Genomic DNA, 11,143 nt, shown 5'->3' with positions numbered 1-11,143 from the left:
GGGAGGGGTTGCTAGAGTCCAGAGGTTTGCTTGTTTTGATGTTTATAGATTTTGGGTAGGTTAGGGCTCTATCCTGTCCAAGTATTTTATATTTATATAGGCTTGCAGACTAGTGTGTTGGAATTTTTAGCCACGTTATTATCCATGTTGGTCTTGTGTGTGGGTTGACTGACGTTTGATAGTTGTTTGAGATAACGTTTAGATATGTATCTGTTTTCATCTTCTGTATAAAGATCATGGTGACTTCGACATTCCACATAGTGTTTATGCTTTCCTAGATACCATGGTGGCCTCGACAGCCAAACAGACCTGTGTGCTAGCTAGTTATTGTTTTATATAAACTATTAGGAGTAATTGTTTTCTTTGTAGAGTTGTTGACATGGACCTTGTCGTATGATGGATTATTATTAAACCGAGATATACTTGTTTGTTTTCTTGATTGTGTGTGGCTGCCATGCAACATAAGCAAATGGTTCAAAAGGGTCGTCTCAGGCCCAAGTTTTGGCATTAGGTTCTAGTTGCACTCCTCGAGTTCAGAAGGGCCATATTTTTCAGCTCAAGATTATGCATCGCGATAGAGAGACTGATAGATTGCATGGTGTCTTTATATTGATTATTTTGGATAGAGGGGCATAATTTACAACACATTTCTCAAACTCTTTCCAGAAGGATCTAGGGACGTAGGTCAACCTTAGTAGATCATTTCATCCTTAGACTGACGACCAAGACAAACGTACGATCTAGATACTCGAGGATATATTATGGGCGTGTGTGCTAGATTTCAAAGGAAATTAGGATGATAACTTGCCACTTATTGAGTTTGCTTATAATAATAGCTATCTTTACAACATCGGTATAGCTCCATATGAGGCTTTATATGGAAGAAAATGTAGACCCTCTTTTGATTTGTTCGAGGTTAAAGAATCATTGTGACGGATAGGTCGAGTTTCCTATGAGCTAGAGTTACCTTCAGAGTTAGAGGTGGTACACCTGATTTTCTATGTTTCTATGTTACGATAGTGTATTAGAGATCCAACACGTGTAGTGCCAACAACAAATGTTCAGATTTAAGAGGAGCTATCTTATGAAGAAATCCATGTTGACATAGTAGATAACCAAATAAGAAGATTGTGAATAAAGGATATAGCTTATGTGAAAGTGTTGAGGAGCTGGCATAGGAAGTTGAGAAGGACATGAAGACAAAATATCCCTACTTGTTCTCTCCTTTAGATGATTTGAAGAGTAGATGGAGAGTAGACTCGCATTTGAGTATATGAGGTATTTTACTTGTGTTCTAGATGAATTTTTGTATTGTTTCCAATGTTGCCATAAATATTATTATCATTTGAGGATGGATGTTGACCTTAAAGAGGGAAGTATGTGACGCCCATCATGTTTGAACGTTTGGATTAACTAGTACTTTTGGGATAACACTAAGAGTATTTAACATATTAGGAGGGATGTTTTATAAGGTATTTTAATTGCTCAAAGTTCATATGTTAAATTTTGAAGTCAAGAAAGTTGTGAAATAAAAGTTGGCAAAAGTTTTTGTAAATGCCGCTAAGGAATTCTCTAAAATTCTGGGTCAAATGTCTCAATAATTTTCTCCTAAGATATAAGGAGTTAGAACGCCCATAACCTATCAAATTGAAGGTCTACAAGTGTAGTTTCGAACACACTAAAGAGTTGGTCCATACGACTTTAGAATAGAGATATATGCATGTTTTTGTGAGACTGCGTAAATAGACACCTCTAAGCGGGTCTCCCTAGTTCCTAAGTTAGTGGTCTTCACCTTCTTCGTACTTTTTTCGTTAAGAACAAATGAAAACCCATAAAAACCCTTAAGTAAGCTTCCAAATACTCCTTGGGTGTTTAGTTTTTCAACTCAGAAGTTTAACGAAAGTTGCTCTAGGTAGCGAGTTTATCATTGTGGTATAATTTTCATATAGATTTAGGCTTCGTTTGTTATTGCTGCAAGGATGAAGTGTCACGACCTAGGGGTACCCCTTGGATGGGGCACGTCGTACAAGACTCCAAAAGGCCTCATACAAGCCTTTTAGCATATCATAACATAAGCAATAGAACAATAACAGTAAAAACATATTTCAAGTCTAAAATTTTCATATAAGAAAAGCGGAAGTCTAGACTCTAAGTCTCAACATAGCCATCTATTACAATATTCGAAATGAGAAAGGGACACAGCCCATACAACATAGTCCGAAAAGGAAATACAAGAAATAAACTACAATGAGATAACATCCGTCCTCGAATAATGAGGACTCACCAACAAGCTAGGAGAATAAGCAAGTCCAAGCTTTAGCCACAACGATGATCACCTTGAGAACCGGACCCTACACTTGGGGGGAATGTAGGAAAAGTAGGTGTTAGTACAAAAATGCACTAAATATGATAGTCATGCATAAAAACATTTAAATCATGCTAAAAGGGACATTTCATTTGAATGCATGCAATTTGCCAAGTTAAAACATCATTTTGAAGATAATGGAACAACATAAGTCATAAGCATAGTCAATATAGTGATCATCATATCATAATAAAACACTTCATAAATACCCTAAAAACATACTTGTGCAATGCATGAATAAGACCCCATAAATCTCACCCATACTAAGTAAAGTTTCTTGAGTAACCATAGTTCGTAATTCATATTCTTGTTCATATTGTTGTTGTGGGAATAAGCCTTAACCGACATGAGACCATGTGAGCTAAACATGGAATCCGGTGACTCCCACTAGCTAAATAACTAATAGGGGCACATAGTTTATGGTATAAGGGGATTGCTACTAGAAACCCGGCCTCTACTATCGTGAGGACTTCCATCCCAAGAGATTGCTCCTAGAAACTCAGCCTCAACTAACATGAGGGCTTCCATCTCATATCAATATCCACTTGGTGATAAACATTAATTCCCACAGAGTACTTATTAAGTATTGACTTAATTCATATTCATGAAAGAGTGTCTTGACACTCAATTCAACATAATTCATAGGATAGCTCTTAGATCATGCGTAAGAATTACATTTCACCGTCCATGTCTACATATAGATTCAATAGGTGAGAAAGCCTTTCAAGCTTAGAATCATTATATTGTGAGAAAACCATTCACATAATATCATATTCATACATAGGTGTGTAAATGAGAATATCCTTTCAACAACACCCAACAAGATCATAATCATAATCACTTTACTCTCAAAGTGTTCTTAAGGCATATACATAAATCTCATAATCATACATAATTCTCATACTTTGCCCTTCAAGGATCAAAGATCATATTCAATCAACACATCTAGAATTCACTACATTAGACATGTACATGCATAATCTCATAATACTCTTCTTTCATTAACAAACCCACATCACAAGATCATAATTGAGTAATATGGGGGTTTCATGGGTTCTTGGGGAAATTCTACATAAAAATCATAAGAAATCATTGATTCACACATAATATAACATAATTGAATCATAAAAGTTGTTTTTGAAAGGAACCCATGACTTTGGGATCAAACCCTAGCTTTTGGGGATTTTCTATCTTTGAAATTGAGCTTTTGAAGGGTCTCAATGGATGAAAGCTATCCATGGATGAAGGACTACCATACCTTAGTAATAAAATCCAATGAATGTGAGTAGAAAACCTTGCTCCTTGAACCCTAGCTCCAACTTCCTTCTTCTTCTTCCTTGAAGTTCTAGAGAGAATATTTGGTGAGGATTTTGGTCTTTCTTTTGGGAATTGGAAGAATGAGTTAAAAGACTTAATTTAGGAGTTTAAAATCCTTATATAGATAGTCTAAATTAGGATAACACTACGTCACTTAATATTAATTAAAACCGTAAAACCCAGTGTCCCTAAACTAAACCACAAAAAAATCAGTTTCCAGGCCCCATCCACGCCCATCACTAACGGACCGTGGTTGGACCCACGGCCCGTGCTGGTGAAGCGTGGGTTGGGGTTCAGATACTTGGTTTTCAGGGCTTGACCCATGGCCCCTCACCTACGGCAGTGGACTGACCCATGAGGTGTGGGTCCCTTCCGTTGGTCACTGTCCATGCAGTTTCTAGGGGTCCTCCTTAAGGATCCATGGTTGGTCCTTGGGGGTCGTACCTTGACGTTCCAACACGAAACCTTTTATTTTTAAGTACGGGGAGTTACATTCATGACTCTAACTCTCACGTTAAGCTCTAGTTTAGCCTACTAATTTCTGGAGTATTACATGAAGATTCTTAAGCTTGATATTTCAAACATTTTGATTGAAGTAATCTTCTTCTTACCACCGTCCTTCCTAATTCCATGTCCTGGTATCATTTTTATAAATTTCTGAGTCATGTGGTGGTGTCTTTGATTTTGTGGTTAGGGGAAACCCTTTGATTAAGTTTGGCTATTATTGTTGTGTATTGATTGTGTTAAGGTGCCAGAAAGAATGGGGGCCCATAATGTTTCCCCAATGCTTCCAAAACTGACCCGAAATGCTTCCCCAAGACCCCTAGACAATGCTCCACCATTTCCCACACCAAACCTAACAGAAATGAGCTCAATCAAAGCTTTAAAGGTCAAGAACTCGAAGTTGAAAATTTGGAAAAGTGAGTTGAATTCGGGATTGATCACCATATATCACAAGCTAAATTACCTCCGAAAACGCGGGCCCCAGGTTCTCCAATGTTGTGGTCAATTGGACCGGGTCAACCATACCCTTCTCCGCGAATGTGGAGCCAAGGCCTGCGAACACGGGGTCAAGGGACCTGGCCTTCACGAATGTGACACTAGAATCGCAAATGCAGAGACCAAAATCATTGGCCTCCACGAACGTGTCACTAGGCAAGTGAATGCAAAGCTTAAAGGGTGTTGCATCTACTGAGCATTTGGAGTTGAAAATACTTCGACTGCGTGCTTGAGATTTGTTCAGAACCCCGTGCATGCAAAAAAATTATGCTACCCCATCAAATTCAACATTCTAGACTCAACAGAAATGTTGAAACTTTCAACAGAGGTCGTCACAACAAAAAGTGGGTTCCACACCCAAGCTCCATTTTAATCCAAAATCCACAAGGTAGCTCAAAATGAGCCTAGAAGCCTCGGGGCCCGCACCAAAGGTCCTTCTAGACCAAAATTGATATTTTAGAGATAACAGAATCGTTAGAATTGCATTCTAAGGTCGTTTACCTAATGTTTTGATAAAAGTCAACTGTCCAAGTTTTAGAAGCTCTAAAACATGAAAACTCGCATAAAAGCCAAATGAACGACCAGGTGATCCGAGCAAGTCATTAATGACTTGGAGTTGCTATAGAAAATCTCTAAACACCAAGAATATTAGAAAATGAAGGAAATGACATGGAGGGTCATTACAACAATAGTAGAGAATATTCTTTAACTATGATTAAAATATATTGTTTAGTAGACTAAATCATAATCATTGAATTGTTAAGATAACAAATGTCTCAATTTTAATGTGGACCCGGAGGAAATGGAGAAGATGCTCAGTGGAGATGAGCCAAAGCCTAAAAACTGGACTATTTGACATTTTTCTTGTGGATAGGTAGTTCATACTAGGAGATTTTGTTTACGCACATATAAACAAATGAATACATTATACAAAATGTAAATATTAAACTTTACATTCTAAGAAGTAGATACACAAACAACTTCACCAACCAACTCGTCTTTGATGAGCTTTAAGATGTCAAACACCTACAGTAAAAATAAATAAATAAATAAATAATAAAAATAATGGATATATAGTGTTATGTTTGGATTGTGGTTGACCTGAAAGTGGCAAGACAAAATGGTTGAATTTTGATTCAGTATAATGTATATATTCTTAAGAAGATGCAAAAGTTCCTCCACTTGATTTCCTAGCAAATCCACCTGTACAAATATCAATTTAATGAGTATCAATTAAGTTGTTTAGCTATGCCAATTGATTTTTTATTAAATAATACTCCCTCTGTCTCATTTTATGTGAGGTAGTTTGACTCGACACGAATTTTAAGAAAGAAAAGAAGACTTTTAAAACTTGTGGTCCAAAATGAATTATAAAAATTTGTGTAGATGTAAGTCATTTCATTAAGGATAAAATAGACATTTCATAGTTAAATTGTTGCTTGATATAGAAATCTGTCATTATTTTTTGGATTGACTAGAAGGGAAAGTAAGTCACATAAATTGGGACAGAGGGAGTATGTAGGTACCTCAGTTTCAGCCAATTTTAGATTCTGACATCTTGCTAAGAAAGCCTTCTTGTAAAGTAATTTCCTTTTCTTCATTAAGGCAATTGGTTCAACAATGAAGTTGTGAAATTGATGTTTCAATTCCTCTATCCTAAAAAGAGGTAATAACATTATCATCACTCCCAATATATACATTATGAGGTTGTTCAAATGAACTAAGTCTTGAATACCTCAATGATTTCATGTCTAGATTTTGAACTACATTGATCTCAAATTCTTGAATCATTTGATGAAAATTCGATAGTTGGGATGAGATCAAAACATTAGATGGATTAATACGTGTCATTGTGTTGTCATCTACTTGTGCAATAGACTCTTGTGATGGTTTTTTAGTTTCAACTACAAGACTAGTATTGTTTGTGTATGCACAATCATCACCATTTGTGTCTAATACATCAGGTGAAATGTCAAGACTTCGCTCCAAATCAAACAACAATTCTTTGCACGTAGATAGTTGTTTCATCGCAATCTCTTGTTTTTCATTAACAGAATTGAAAGTGCTCACATCATCATTCAACAACCATTTAATAGTCTCACACTCCTCAACCCCTTCATATTCTAAAATTTCTTGTTCATTGTGTTCTTCTATCTCTGAACTTGCTTTCACCATCGGATCTTCCTTTGTCTCGGGACATTTTAACATAGAATCAAGTTTTTCAATCTTGATTTCCTCTGTTCTATCAATTTCTACCTTTTTATAAGTATGATTTAAATATTTTGACATTTTTGTATGAACATCTTTTACCGCTTCAACCATCATAAACTTATATAAATCTTCTCTTATCTCGACCTCCATGTAAAAATCATCTATTTCATCCTTCCATGCCTTGAACATTTCCTTGTATAAACCTTCATAAATTATCAAATAAATCTCTTCCAAAATTGATACTTGCAAATTTAAATTTTCCATATCTTCTTTTAGTAATCCCACATCATCTCTTATGATTTCGCAAGTACAATCACTTGTTACCACTTTATCTCCCATAGTAGACTTGGATATATTTTTCATAATATACTTCTCTTTACATTTCACATATTTCTTATCGACTAACTTAAGGCTCATTGAGTTTATATCATCTAATCTCGTGATAAAATATTTTATCATTATGTTCAAGAAATCAAGTTCCTTCTCTTTCTTGTGTAATGCAGATCTCTCCCCTCTAAATACCTCTTTTTTCATATAATTGTGATCTTCTAATTGTTTTCTAATAACAGATTCATGATTCTTAATCAACTTAGCAACATCATTAATATTTCCACTAACTTCTTGGTAGTCCTCTTGATCAACATTTGGTAAAGGCTCACTACATGTTCGTTGTATTTTTGTCGAAGGACCTGATAAATCTTGATTGCTAATAGTTTTATTTCTATCATCATATTTATTACAAAAAGCCTCTAGCTCCTTGCATAAAATTGTTATCTCACCAATAAATTCTGTCAAGTTATCATTTGAAAATTCAAGTGGAGTTTGATCCCCTAACTCTAATTCAAATCTTTGTTGAAAGTCACTAATGAAACCTCTTAACAAGACATATAATATGTCTTTCTCAAATGTACACCTCAATTGCTTCTCAAAAATAACAATCTCAACATTTTCTTTTAAAGTGTCCTCAAATCTATGTTTGATATCTTGAATGAAGCCTTTTATCAAGATAGATAATGTATCTTTCTCAATAGTACACCTCCATTGCTTTTCTATAGGAACCATCTCACCATTATCTCTTCTACCAAATGCAAAATCTAAGGTTTCATTTAAAATGTCTATATCACAACTCATTTGTTGAATCACATTGTTCTGTTCAGGCTTCAACGAATCAATATTCATAGGCTTTATTTTAGGAATATGATTGTAACTTCCATAAAAAATACTATCTTTATTTAGAAGTTCTGAATCTGATTTTGAGTCACTAATTTCACCTTCTAATTTAGCTTTATTCTTAAGTAGTAACTCCAAATCTAGGGAACCCTCACTCATTGTTCTCTGGTTCTCCAACTTATCACGAAGATAAAAAACTTCTTTTTCTTTAGATTTCAAAATTTCCCTAAGCTTTAATTCATTTTCAATTCTCTCTGTTAATTCTCTATCTTTCTCATTGATTAAGAGCTTCATTACCTTAATTCTTCCAAAGAGCCAATGCCTCATTTCTGTTAAGTCTGAGATGACTTTTTCGCGGTTGCTTTCAACGAAATCAGTCTCTTCTTGAATAATGCTTAAACCTGATTCTACAAGAATTACTGCTAATTCATAAAACTTTGATCTCTCATGAAGAAACTCAATTGATCCAGCTTCAGACTGCACCTTTTCATGTGCTTTGTCCATTGCACATCTTAAAATTCCCATTACTATTCCGTCTGACTTTGATCTACAATCTATTTCACCAAACAAGGTATCCATTTTTAGAAATACAACAAACTTTTATATGTATATTTCTTTTATATTAATGTGAATTTGTATAAAATAAAGACTATTGTATAATCCTAAAGATATGCAAGAAAATGTGCATGGCTTCTTGTGACTTGTTCTAAATTTGTCAAAATGCCCAAGTAATTTCCCAAGAATGCGGTAGAAAAATTATTTTTATTAGTATTTAAGTTATATACAATTAATATTTTTTGACATTATTAATAAATTTTAATTTTAATGTTTCTGGACACGTGTATGAATGTGTATTTCATATTACTAGTACAAGTATGTTAAAAATATTATAATAAGTGTGTGATGAGTTTCATTGAAATAAGAAAATAAAAAATACGCTCAAACTAATGAATGATGAGCTTATTCAACTAAAATTCATCGTCAATACAAAGCACCATATAGGAAAAAAATATTATACGGTGATTTGAGTTGCAATGTTCTAACGAACAATGGCATGCACCGAATTTATTAGCAGCAGTCTCGCATATTAAAATTAGAAATAATAAATAAAGTAATGTAACACCATATATATACACACAAAATTCACGTATACTACTATACTTTTTTTTAAAAATTAAAAAATAATTATAACATTTTCTCCATGATTCTCTTTTTTTTTTTTTAATCATTCAAAATATAGAGAACAAACATTGTACCAAAATAAAGCCAAAAAATTTTCAAACTCCCACCTATAGAGTGAAATTGAAGGCCTAATCAACTAAGCTAAGAGCACCTTTATTTAATATTTTTTTCCTATTAAGATGATACCCTTCGGGCCTTGGTAAATTCATCATTGCTAACGAATATAGTTATGCAATTATTTTAATGTATCAAACATTCAACTTAATAGTTCTTTTTTATATGTTAATAACACATAATTTAAATATGATTTCGGGCAACATAGTCTATGATTCCAAGGGTTTCATGTGTTATTTTTTTCTTCTTCTTAAGAAGTTGTAGCCTTTTTTTTTACAACCTCATACATATTTAAAATTGTTGTTGAACGCAAGGGGTATTTCTTGGAGGTTGTATCAAAATTTAATCAATATATGTATTTCTTGAAATAGCTAGTAAATTATTTTCATTTTCATTAAATACACCTAAACAAAAATAGTAATAATTTGTGATAGATAATAATAATTGTTGAAATATTTAATTGATGCTTGTAAATCATAATTACACATATGTATTTTCGTGATGTCAAACAATGAGTTCTTTCATATGTAAATTTGACAAAAAAAAAATTACTTTCCATAGTTGACTAGTAGTATAAAATACAACACAATTTATGCTAGATATTGACAGTTAGATGTTTTAATATGGAAAATTTTCAAAACAGCAATATTTTAGCTTCTAGTGGGACTCCTTAGCAATAGTTTCATTATTTTTTAAAAATGTCATTATTTTAGTTTGTTAAGGAATGAGTTATGTATTTATTTTGTTTTGATTAAATTGAAAGAATACAAATAATTATCATGGAACAAAAAAAAATTAAAAAGGTAAAAAAATAAATAAATATAAATTAGTTACGTTTTGAAAGAGAATATGTTGTCATCTTTCTTTCGAGCGTTTTTTTGCTTTCTTCTTAAGAATTCAAAAAAAAAATTGAAAAATTTTATTTTGTCTTCCGAATCATTCATCTGATAACTTTCAAAGCTTCTTCGAGTTAAATTCGGCATATTTTTTAAACGGAAATTTTCAAATTCACAACTAGAAATTTCTCTCATCCAGTGAATTCAAGAGATTTTGACATTTATCGTTGAAAAATCGGAAAACAATCAAGTATTTTTTTGATCGATTTTTTTATTTGATTGGATGAGATATTCGTATATCTCGACTACAAGATTGGGTTGATTTTTTTTTATTGAATCAGTGAAATATTTGGAAGTATTGAGATTTTTAGCTTTTTCCGATGTTTTGTATACAAACAATGATGTAGAACGAATGAAAGTGCTTTTTTTTAGTTTAGTAGTTGTTTTCTGTTTGAATGCATACAATAATTTGTATCTCATTAAGTTAATGTAAATAGTAACAATATAGAGATACAGGCATAACAATTATGTGATATACTGGACAGCGTACAGCTAGGGAGTAAAAAACATAAAGTAATTAAGAGTTGTATACATATTTTTGTCGACTTGTAGTGAGTGATGGGTACAATTAAGTATTGGATTCAATTTGTTGTAGTTTAGCTAAAAGATGAAATATTTGTATGTATTTAGATTTCAGTATGTATTGAGTGCGTGTTTTAATTTTTTTGTTTGTAGCTAGTGATGTTTGAACGCACATTACAATTATGTAATTAGCAACTACTTTGGGATACAATTGATTATTGGCTACAATTTTATGTTTTAGAATAATGCATTTTGGAAAAAAAGTTAGACTTTCAAAATTGTGCCTGATTTATGAATATCAAATATATATTTTGTTAATGTAGTCATGGGAAGCATTAGTTTTCTAGTCATGCATTCTGGGAGGTGG

Source organism: Solanum tuberosum, unplaced genomic scaffold (genome assembly GCF_000226075.1).
Source record: "Solanum tuberosum cultivar DM 1-3 516 R44 unplaced genomic scaffold, SolTub_3.0 scf00019, whole genome shotgun sequence".
Lineage (NCBI taxonomy): Eukaryota > Viridiplantae > Streptophyta > Magnoliopsida > Solanales > Solanaceae > Solanum > Solanum tuberosum.
The sequence above is the reverse complement of the archived record's forward strand: the minus strand, read 5'-3'. Positions refer to the sequence as shown.